Source organism: Leuciscus leuciscus (assembly GCF_965113295.1).
Source record: "Leuciscus leuciscus genome assembly, chromosome: 23".
NCBI lineage: Eukaryota > Metazoa > Chordata > Actinopteri > Cypriniformes > Leuciscidae > Leuciscus > Leuciscus leuciscus.
Window position 1 is genome coordinate 32093965 of NC_138747.1, and position 12687 is coordinate 32106651.

At 37.4% G+C, this 12687-nt stretch overlaps 1 protein-coding gene across 1 annotated transcript in view; it reads left to right on the plus strand.

Annotated features, from left to right (window-relative positions):
• The first annotated feature begins 2842 nt into the window (after positions 1 to 2842).
• atp2b2 (ATPase plasma membrane Ca2+ transporting 2) overlaps positions 2843 to 12687 on the plus strand; it is a 186452-nt gene continuing 176607 nt past the window's right edge. The window contains exon 1 of the mRNA XM_082156376.1: positions 2843 to 3135. The gene's annotated coding sequence lies outside the window, so the exon portion shown is untranslated. The remainder of the gene's footprint in view (positions 3136 to 12687) is intronic.

The window sequence follows — 12687 nt, forward strand, 5'->3', positions numbered from 1 at the left end:
GTGAACTATCCCTTTAAACGCTCTGGAATGATTTCCACTGTAAGTGCAGTACTACTGTATAATGTGTTTTTAACAGCATATAACATATACTGTCGATACAGCTTGCCTTATGCTGAACCCAGAACAACTTTTCAACCAATGGGAAATCAGCACATTTCTTAAAATAGTTGCTGAACACTGGCCTCAAACATGATCAAGTCTCACAATCTGTATCTGAAAACTTTATATCCTTTATATTATAACTTTGTGTCTGGAAATTAAAGCACATCTTTTGAAAATCTTTTCAATCCATGGTCAATGATGCATATTCTGGTTTAGACCACTGCTGGTTGGAGATGTTTTAAATTGCCAGATAATGCTATTTTAAAGGTTCCTAATGTTGTTTTGGCGTCTCCTACAACAGGTTCACATTCATCCAAGGTCAAAAACACTGTAATTCTCTCATAATCTCCAGTGCAGCGTCAGCTCTTTCCTCTCAGTGTCTGAAACGCTTCCTTTGGAGATTCAGTCTCTCTAAACTCCGCCTCTCTGAGAGCTGCTCTGCTCTGATTGGTCAGAAAGCAAACGCTCATTATCATATCTGAATCTCAGCTCTTGATCACAGTGATATGAACAGTAACGATGGCGAGGGTTTCACCGTATCAATCTCATCAAAGTGGAAAACAGCGTCTTCTCGACACGAACAACACGAACCAAACTCTTCCAGTCTCAGATACACTACAGTGTTTGAGGGCGGGGCTAAGAGCCGCTGCTCAGCCAATCAAGACCACAGGCTGGCATTATGCTAATTAGTTACAACCCTACAAGCAGGAAGTGAGACTGAATCACTGATGACTTGTTGACAAAAACTCCATTTATCTGCACTTTGATCTTTGAAACGTTGCAACCTTTTACATTCATAAACAGCTACTGTACATTACACGCTAGTGAAGGTAATATCCCAGAAAGTGTAATAGTGGCACTTTAAACACACTGTTGGATTGATGTCAGCTGCCAATTAGCATATTTGGCTGTTTTCCCACCGTCCTCCTCGAGATGATCCCGCACACACTGCTGAAGAGTCGAGACTGGTTTCACAGGATTACTGAAGTGATTTCTGAGGAACAGGGCGAGCTGTAGATTAACACCTGCTTCACCTCCAGAAACCACTGCGCTTTTAATTCCCTCCACACACACTTGAGTGACACACACACACACACACACACACACACACACACACACACACACACACACACACACACACACACACACACACACACACACACACACACACACACACACACACACACACACACATTCCATGACGGATTGAGAGCCTTCCGACGCCACAGACCTGGATCTGCTCATTAACTCCTCTATATTACGCTGCATACAACCTAATATACTGTTGTTATTGTACTGAGTTTTCAACATGTCTGATGTTTGTCCACTGTAAAGAGCTGAAGTTAGATATTGTTCCGTGAGTGATTGTTCACGCACATGAGGACATCAACCTGAAGTTCATTTTCATATTTTAAGCATCTTTTGAAATGTTGATATTATCACATCCATATTTAAATAATCAGCCACTAGAAAAACAGCTGTCATAATATAATGAAATACTTCCAAAGTTGCCTGATATATATATATATATATATATGAAGACTTCAGATGCAAAAGCCTCTTAAGTGCCATCTGAAATTTTCTTTATTTTTATCAACGAATTTACCCGAACACTGAACTGCGCTCTTTTTTTCACTTCTTGCGCTTGAAAGAACAAATTCATACAAAGCATCCTGTTTATCATCCAATAAACACAGTCGATTATGTCTTAAGTGAACATAAATAGTTGAGAAAGAAAACGTATGTGTATCAGTATCCATGCATTCGATCTTAAAGTGACAGCAGCCTAATATTCCTTGTTAAAGTTAATCAAACGACAAAAGACAAAGAGAAAATCACTCACTGATCTTTTCTGAATAACTTTAATAAGGATTAAACTGTTTAATCGATACACTGAAGACTTTGCAGTGATATTTTTACATTTGATTCATTTATGAAATTTTCTGTACCTGAAAACTGCCTGTTTTTTCAAAAACTGTTTCATGACTGGTAAAATCATATTTATGGCCGGTAAACTTTCTTAAGTCACTGGTAATTATTGAAAAAATCTAAATTATCTCCTTTAATAACATTATCAATACGTTAGCACAAAATAGAAAACAGTAAAGTCAATGTTTAGAGAACATTCAAAAGTAACATTCCCATAATGTTTGCAAAATGACCAAATTTATAATCGCCATGCAATCAAAGTTGACATCCCTTCAAGAGGGCATTACACATTAAATACAGTAAAAAGTTTGTAGGCCGTGCAAATTGCACATGTTCTGAGAGCTTTTTTGCTAAGCGAGAGTGAAATTGTAAGTAAATAATGTTTTATGATTAATAAACTTAATTATCTTTCTTATATTCATAAATGTAACTTGAAAAGTTACATTTATGAATATAAGAAAGATAATTACGTTCATAATAAAACAGGAATTTGGATTCGCTCCAAAAAAATCCAAAAATAACATATTTGGGATTCATTGAAAAAACGTGTAATATAGTACTTGAGATAAACAAAGTAACGCCGCCCTTCATTTGTTCTTGTTCGAAAAGCCTTCATACGTCACAATAGCAAATTTTCACATAACCAAGAATTATAAAAAAAATTTACATTCTGAGAACATTCGACGTTTTCACAACTTACTTGTAACGTCAGCAACACGTTCTTAGAACTTTTTTTTCTTTTTTTTCTTTTTTAGCTGGGCAGAATTTTTTTTTATTTCTAATGGAAATCCTCCTGTATAACTAATTATCCAAAATCTTAACGCGTGAAGCGCGTAGTTTTCAGGACATCCCGGATTCTCTCGGGTCTGTTAGGAGGGAGAGTGTGTAATTCACACACTGATGCTTACAGATGAAAGGCATTTGTCTCTGTGAATGAATGAGAACTTCTTCGCCATGTGTTGAAGCCGCTCTTCCCCTCGGGGTAACACACACATCAGAGACGTAATGGAAAAATCTCAGTCACTTCAATCTACTCAAAGCCCCCGGATCTCCTGCAAACCCAGTGCTGTGGAGCTCGAAACACACGCCAGAGGAACACACCAGGTACGTTTATATGCTTCATATAGGCTATCGATCATATATTGTTGACGTTACGGTGACGCGCCTCAGAGAGCGCGCGACCTGATCGAGCATCACTGGGAAGCATTATGACTGATCGGAGGATGAATATAACTTTCAGATGGATGGAATCAAATGAATATATAATCAGCATGACATTCTGGAAAGAGCCTCGCTATATGTCTGTATTGTTCATGGCAGTGTGTATTGGTAGTGGTTTCGAAGTGAGAACAGCGTTGCATTACGAATATTTCATAACGAATCAGATCTCGACGAAACATTACAGAGCAATGATTATAATCAAGCTGGCTCTAATATGTCAAATGCATAAAGGAGAACGTGCACTTTTTATGAATTTGCGCTTGACTGGTAGAGTTGGTGCATTTTGTTTAGATATTGCCTCATATTCTGGGCTGAAATGTAGTTATAAAGCAAGCTGTTCTTATACTGTACGAAGGTCATTGAGCTGGACAATGCTGGAATATGATGAACGATGGGGTTTAATTTTAATTTGGTGATTTGTGAAGGTTATTATTGCACACAAAAGACTGGATTATGTTAGAATGAATATCCCTAATGAAAGTATAGGTTGTGACTCCACTACTGTATAGGGCTGATGTGCATCTCTAAAGCACAGTCACACACACACGGAGTGTTTTCTAGAAGTGCTTCTGCATGTCAAGTTTTCAGGATAAAATCAGTTTTCATAAATGTCAGGTCAGGACATGTCTGAAGTTTTATACGCATATTTTATGCATTTTAAATGTCCTCAAGTTTTATTGATTTAATTTGGCCGACATTCTCAACCAATGTATCTTGCCTAGTGTACATTTCATCAGGTCATGCATTTTCTGGGAATTGAACCCATGACCTTGGTGTTGCTAGCACCGTCCTCTACTGTTAAAAGCACAGGAACATCACTAGCTTTCACACATGATTGGACATTTCTGCTACTTACAGAAACATCTAAACATTGTTTTGCCAGTAGAAACTGCAACCTTTCCCCATTTTTGCTGTGTCATGAATTATTGTATTTCATTATAACTGGTTCAGTTATGCTGAAAAGCCAATATTAGGTAGTTTGATGGCAGTGTAGTGGATTGTGTGAAGGCATGTCCCGCTGTTGGATCAAGATGTGATTACAGAAATACTGACTTTCACAAATAAACCCCGGCTGAGAGATATTCACTGAGTAATATTCACTGAGAGATATTCACTGAGATATTCACTGAGATATTCACTGAGAGATATTCACTGAGTAATATTCACTGAGATATTCACTGAGATATATTCACTGAGAGATATTCACTGAGATATTCACTGAGTAATATTCACTGAGTAATATTCACTGAGTAATATTCACTGAGATATTCACTGAGATATTCTCTGAGATATTCACTGAGATATTCACTGAGATATTCACTGAGAGATATTCACTGAGAGATATTCACTGAGATATTCACTGAGTAATATTCACTGAGAGATATTCACTGAGAGATATTCACTGAGAGATATTCACTGAGAGATATTCACTGAGAGATATTCACTGAGATATTCCTGAGAGATATTCACTGAGAGATATTCACTGAGAGATATTCACTGAGAGATATTCACTGAGAGATATTCACTGAGAGATATTCACTGAGAGATATTCACTGAGAGATATTCACTGAGATATTCCTGAGAGATATTCACTGAGATATTCCTGAGAGATATTCACTGAGATATTCCTGAGAGATATTCACTGAGATATTCCTGAGAGATATTCACTGAGATATATTCACTGAGAGATATTCACTGAGATATATTCACTGAGAGATATTCACTGAGATATTCACTGAGATATTCACTGAGTAATATTTACTGAGATATTCACTGAGATATTCACTGAGAGATATTCACTGAGATATATTCACTGAGATATTCACTGAGTAATATTCACTGAGTAATATTCACTGAGATATTCACAGAGAGATATTCACTGAGAGATATTCACTGAGAGATATTCACTGAGAGATATTCACTGAGAGATATTCACTGAGATATTCACTGAGTAATATTCACTGAGAGATATTCACTGAGAGATATTCACTGAGAGATATTCACTGAGATATTCACTGAGAGATATTCACTGAGTAATATTCACTGAGTAATATTCACTGAGTAATATTCACCGAGTAATATTCACTGAGTAATATTCACTGAGATATTCACTGAGTCATATTCACTGAGTAATATTCCACTGAGTAATATTCACTGAGTAATATTCACTGAGTAATATTCACCGAGTAATATTCACTGAGTAATATTCACTGAGATATTCACTGAGTCATATTCACTGAGTAATATTCCACTGAGTAATATTCACGGAGTAATGTGCCCTGTAGGCTCTGAAAGATCGCAAAAGTACTTTGTACATGTCCAAACAACCATGGTTTTTCTAGATTGTTCAATTTTTTAGGTTTATTAAATATTTAGATCTGGATGAACACAATAAAAAAAAAAAAAAAATACTGTTGAATAATGGATATGTGCATATCAGGATAGATGCATGATGTCCACTTGAAAGGGAGTGCTTATTTTCATAGTGCACCATGTCTCAATCTGACATCATGAACACGTCCTTTAAGTGCATTTCTTCGTCTTTATTTACTTTCGTCTTTACTGCCGTACATTACGATGTTTTGCTGAGTTTATATTTAATATTACCAAGAGAGTCGTTCAGGTGTCGCCAAATCTGATCAAAGCAGAAATCATTGAAATGCCTTTATGATTAGTATGAAGCACTAAAGCTTGTTTCTAGAGATGCACCGATATAAACATTTTGACCGATAACCGATAATTCTTTATATTTGAAAGCCGATAACCAATATATTGGCCAAAAAATCTAAATCCAAATTGTTTTATTATTTGTTAGCCTGATTACAAAATCAAATCTCATCATTTAAAGTCATAACCAAAACACAATTATAAGGTTCTCATTATAATTTTATGTAGCCGATATGACAGACTTAACTGTTGCACTTGTTATTTTCTTTTTTTTAAAAGTGATTCCAATCATATTTCAAGTAATTCAAACAGTGTGAACAGTGCGCATCTGAAGCGTCTCAGCTGAAGGAAGTAATACATTATTTATAGGCTTTACTATATCTGCCAAAGAAAAAATGATCGGGCCGATAACGATAACATTAAAAATGAACATGTATCTGCCGATGCCGATATATCGTGCATCGCTACTTGTTTCACGGTTACTGTCTTCCAGCGATCAGGCGGATTTCACTCCTGTGTTGGCAGTGTGCTTTTCAGGTGTACTTTAGCATTACATTTAAATTAAACATGAAAGCCCCTATTTAATATATGGCTTCAGCATAACATCATAAAACATTTTTTTTTTTTTTTGTCATCAGTTTAAGCTGTAATTCACCACTGGTAAAATGAGCTGTGATGGAGAGCCAGCGATGCTTCTCCATCCCTCAAAATTGTGTCCTTATTGTTTTTTGTTTTGTTTTTGTGTTGTATCATGCATGTAATAATTGTTCACATGGGTTTTTACTGTTTTATTTCCTGTTGTTAGAAGAGTGGGCCTAACCTCTAGGTGTGTGCAAATGCTCATTTTAACTAATTTAGGAAATATTGTGCAAATGACAATATTTGTTTTTCTCTTGCCTGTATGTTTTATTTATTGAATGTTTTTAAACTATATTTGAGGGAACTTAGCTGAAATGTATAGAGACTAGAGTTAGTTTTACAGAAAATGGTATGTTCCAATTAACTAAAGGCGGGAAAATTATGCATTTAAGGGTGTTCAGAAGTGAGCTTTGGAGCTTAATGCAAGAGTTGTGCATGAGAAACTTCGGTCTCCAACAGTTAGTGAGAGAAGTTGGTGCTAGTTTTAGGGCCCTTTCACACCTACCTTGTTTGGTCCGGATTTTTGAGACTTTTCAGTTTGGTCCGAATCAAAATTACAGGTGTGAAACCTCTCCCGGACCACGGTCCGGACCAAACAGACGAAATTTGGTCCAACGAAAAGAGGTAGTCTCGGTCCGTATCAAACTGAACAAAGGTTTGGTTCGTTTAGTGTGAAAGCATTTTCTGTATGGTTCGGACTTTCAGACCGTTTACAGGAAGTTCCGGTGGTTCCCGCGTAGCCTAAACAACCGAAGAAGAATATTTGCGCGCACACACACACACACATACACATACACACTTATATATTTGTCCTGCCGGCAACGATAAAATGTTCGCACAACGAGGACGTTCATTTGGCGAATGTGAACTAGCCTCGAGTATAGTTGGCGCTGCAGGGAGTAATGCTGTAATAATAACAGTATAGTGGCAACGATATGCGTCTGTTCATTCAGTCTTGTCAAAGTTTCCCTTGCCTTTGAAAGCATTAAACCTCTTTTGGAACGACCTTTAAACGGATGCCTGGTTTGATTCTCCTTGTGACCGCTTGGGTCCCTATCACATGAGCTTTCAATCAAACTAGTCTGTCTTTAGCCCTAATCGGACGGGATTAACTTCACTAGGGTAGATGGAGTAATGTAGTTTTACCACAGGACGTCTGTAATATTAATGGCCAATTCGCACGGGATAAGAGATCTCAGTAGAACTAGCAGAAGTGGGAGAGTAACTCGATTTGCGCATCGCCGTCACTCCTGTCGTCATGTGTGTATTGCTGTATCACGTGCGCAAACACATATAACCTATATTTATATATATATAAAACAGTTATGTCCGGTCGAACTATGTATTAATTAACTTCAGATTGGATCGTGTTGGTATAGGCACTTAGCTAACGCTAAAAGATGTTTCGTGCCTCTAACAAGTGCTGTCGATCTTCTCTCTGATCTGAATGGTGTGTGTGAAACACTTGAGTTTTGCCACAGACTCGTCCCAGCGACTAGAACGCACTGAATGCTTTTTCAAGCGTCTCCATACTTGAAAAAAACGCGGTAAACTACTTTTAAACAAGAAATGACAAAATATTTACGTACATATTTACAGCGGGTCTATTCGCACAGGATTAGTATCACCTGAGGTCATTCTTCCAGACCTTTTTACTGAAGGTAAAAGTCGCCGTAATCTTTACTGATATTGTCTGTACTGATATAGTCTGTACTTTACCCCACCTCTCCATGTTACACTAGTCCCGTCCGGATAGGGCTAAAGTGGTAGAAAGGCAAGAAAAAAAAAAACTTAAAACACCCATAATGTTGTCATCCAAGGCCACTCCCACCAGTCAGCTTCTATTGGACAGGCTTGCTTGACCGGAGTCAAATATCGCTTTGATTGAGAAGGAAATACTTCTTAGCAAACTATTAGTTATACTGGTGTTGACTTGTATTGTTCCAGGTGCAAGAACTCAAAGAGTTCCTTGAGTTACTATCGGTTCCCAGTGCAGGGTCCAGCATGATGTAGGCAGTGGAGAAAGGCTGGAAAGAGTTGTTAATATGGAGAGAACGACGTGGCAGAAATCTAAAAAACTTCAGTATTTGTAGTCAACAATCGGATGACAATGAACACGTGGCCAAACGGAGGGAAAAGCTCTGTCCATCCTCCCGAAGCAGAACACCACTGTAGTTCTCCATTTTTACCATGATGCTGTTAAAAGAGTAGACAAAGTAGGATATAATTGTCAATAGCCACGTTTCCATTACAGATTTGTGCAAAACTTTTGCGATATTTTCTAAATGTCGATAAAAAACTAGTGCGAAATGATGGTGTTTCCATGAACTGATGTTATGCGACTGAAATGTATTTTTTTTTCCTCTCCTGATAAGTCAATCCAAAATCATGGTGACAGATATTAGTAGGTTTATGTATATCTCAGCCACCGCACTAGCCATTATTATTAATGGAAGGAGATGTCGGCGTGCTATCCCAGCATTAAAGGATTAGTTCACTTTCCAAAAAACATTTTGCTGATAATTTACTCACCCCAATGTCATCCAAGATATCCATGTCTTTCTTTCTTCAGTCGGAAAGAAATTAAGGTTTTTGAGTAAAACATCCCAGGATTTTTCTACACAGAATGGACTTCAATGGCAACCAACTATACCAATGTTCAAAGAAGGTTCAAATGTCCGTCTCAATGCAGCTTCAAAGTCTCGACACAATCCCAGTCGAGAAATAAGAGTTTTATCTAGCAAAACGATCGGCCATTTTCTAAAAAAAACAACAATTATATACTTTTTAACCACAAATGCCCATCTTGTACATCTCTGAGATGCGCCACGTGTTATGTCATCACGTTGGAAAGGTCACGAAAAAAAATACAGTGTATTGGAGAACCGGAGTGAACCGGAGTACACAGACAAATAACTTAGATAGATGACGTGATGCGTGACCTTTCCAGCGTGATGAAGCAATGCATCACACATCTCAGAGATGGTACAAGACGAGCATTTGTGGTTAAAAAGTATATATTTATTTATTTATTTTTGAAAATGGACGATCGTTTCGCTAGATAAGACACTTATTTCTCGACTGGGATTGTGTCGAGACTTTGAAGCTGCATTGAGACGGGCATTTGAACCTTCTTTGAACATTGGTATAGTTGGTTGCCATTGAAGTCCATTATATGGAGAAAAATCCTGGAATGTTTTCCTAAAAAACCTTAATTTCTTTTCGACTGAAGAAAGAAAGACATGGATATCTTGGATGACATCGGGGTGAGTAAATTATCAGCAACATTTTTTTTTAAACTGAACTAATCCTTTAATGGCCAGGAAAGCCCCTTATACTGGGAGAGGTATGAGGCGTTTCTGGGTGTTTCTCCCTCATTTCTGCTTCAAGCTCTTGATAAATTGTGGCATTTCTTTGTTGTTTAGAATCCAGTATTCCCGCAATTCCTTTATCTTTTACAAGTTTAATAAAGAACTCTATCTCGTCTTCTGTCCAAACATTCGCGCCTTCTTTAAAGATTGATCGACTGTTACGTACACCAGCTGACCTGTAAACGCGAAGATAAAAAACGTTTCCATTGCAGTTTTGCGAAATATTCCTTTCTCGAATTGCCTGAGAAACCTCCTCATGCGAGCGTGAACACTTTTTGGGCATATTTGGGAGTTTTTGCGAAATTGATTTGTTTCCATTGGCCGTATTTTCAATTCGCAATTTCAATTTGTGCAATTTGAAGGGTAATGGAAACGCGGCTAGTGATAAACCTGCATGTTGTTCTGCGAAACTCTTGCCAGATTTGCATTTGTTGCAGTGGAAGCCGAGGGTTTATGTCAACAGTGTCATTATATAGTGATAAGTACAATGTTACAAGCAAAGTGCAAACACACAATACGAATATTGTATCAATATTTTATGCAAGTACAGTAGTAGTGAAAGACACCTGAGATAAAGTGGTTTTGAAAGTGTGTGTTGCTGATTGAAGATGGTGTGTGTGTGTGAACAGAGAGAAAACCAGCCGTACTCTGAGAAGTAAGCAGAGATTTTCCAGAGGTCTTGAGTGGATATGAAATCCCAAGGACAAACAACAATGATCAGCCTTTTCCCACAATGTTTGCACATGATCTCTTTGACCCAACATTCACAACTGCTCCTGACCCAGCTGAGCGCTGCACACACACGACTAGACTTACTTCATCTGTGGGTTAAAGATGTGAATCTCATCTGTGAGGGAAAGAAGCAAGTGTCATTAGCTTAGCTGCGAATTTAACTTGTGCACAATTGGAATATGGCATAAAACATTTGCGAATGTTTTCAAGAGAACAAAATCGTCACTTCCTGGAAAACTTGCACAAAATATCAACAATAAAACTGTACGTTTCTGCAATCAGACGCTTCTGGAGGGAATTAAACCAAATCATTCAGATCACACACTTTGACTTTCAGAAACACCAAACCAACATCTGAGATGCTGCGGTGCCATTGGTCCACTGGTTACTCCAGTTATCCAATCACAGCTGACGCTGAGCCAAAGTCACATGAGGTTTTGTGCATCAAGGGATTTATCAGTAAATGTGTTTCCATTGTCGTTCATGTGCATGGTTTCTTTAAGGATAAAAGCATTGTCCGCATCAATTGAGCGCATGCGTTTTTCATGCATGTTTTTGCAATTTATGCACATCTTGGCGTTTCCATACAGCGTTTTTATATGTGATATCTTAAAATGTGCATAAAAATAAGTGGACGGAAACAGCTTGTTAAATGTCTAAGAAATGTTTGTCAGTTCTTTTCTCTCCTGGCTGAAGTTCTGTGAATATCCCACAATCAATCAATCACTCAATCAATCAATCAATATCCCACAATGCTTTGTTCTGAAAATCAATGTTTTGTAATGGATTGAGCGCTTGAGCGCTGGAAAATGAACATGTTTGGCTATCTATCTATCTATCACTCCTGATAAAATCACATCTATATATTTGTCATCATCATTGATTATTATTATGAATATTGTAGAGTTAATCTGAGATGCATCCATCCATCCATCCATCCATCCATCCATCCATCCATCCATCCATCCATCCATCCATCCATCCATCCATCCATCCATCCATCCATCCATCCATACATCCATCCATACATCCATCCAATAAAGGCTTTAAGCTTACATTATTCTTGAAATGGTTTGGTTGTTGAATGACCTCTAATTAAAAACCGCCTCACTATATCAGCAAAGGATGAATTGCAATTATACATATTGATTTGTTTCTCAGAAATATTTCGCTTCAGTCTGTTCTCTCACTCCATCAGGGGCGAACGAGGCCATCATCTTCCTCTCAGTGATCTAGTTTAGACCTAACTGTTTGTTCACACTTTGGTAGGAAAACAGAGCCAGAGCCTGACATGTTTGCACTTTGGCCTATTTTTTATATTAATGCCCTTTATGGATTTGGTATAGTTGAATAATGCATCATTTTTCAGCAGTTTTTGATGTGGGTCAGTGATTAGTGGAGGTTGATATACATGGCCATCCACATAAAACTGAAATGTATTCAAAATGAATATAATTTTTCAGTTCTATGTGATTTTCATGCAGGATATTGAGCTATCTATGATACTTAATGCATCTTAGAGAACTGAACAAATATTAGTATCATTATCATCAATACATGTAGTTATTAATTGGTATATTTTATGGTATTGCTAATTCACTCATTACAGTGATTTTACCACAGAAAATATTATTGGCTTATTGCTTTATTTGTGTAATGAAATGAAACATTATCATCATCATCATCATCATCATCAAGCAAACATCAACATTGAAAGTTGCTTTAACTGAACCGCTCCATCTTTAAATTTAAATTACAGTATAAAACTACTTTCAGAATGATAACTCATTAAACCCCCGTCTCATGCATGATTGCAGGAGCACTTCTCTTCAAGCCTGTCGTAATGGAGTGAATGACGAGGTAAAATCAGTGTGAACATAGTCATCTTTCTTACTCGTCAGCATCATAAGCACGGTTTGTTTTGGACATTCATGTCAAAATCTTTGAGATGCCAACCTAGTCAGCATTTCATGTAATTGATAGTGAATATCCTTCTTCGACAGCACTTTTGGAAAGTGTTTAATTC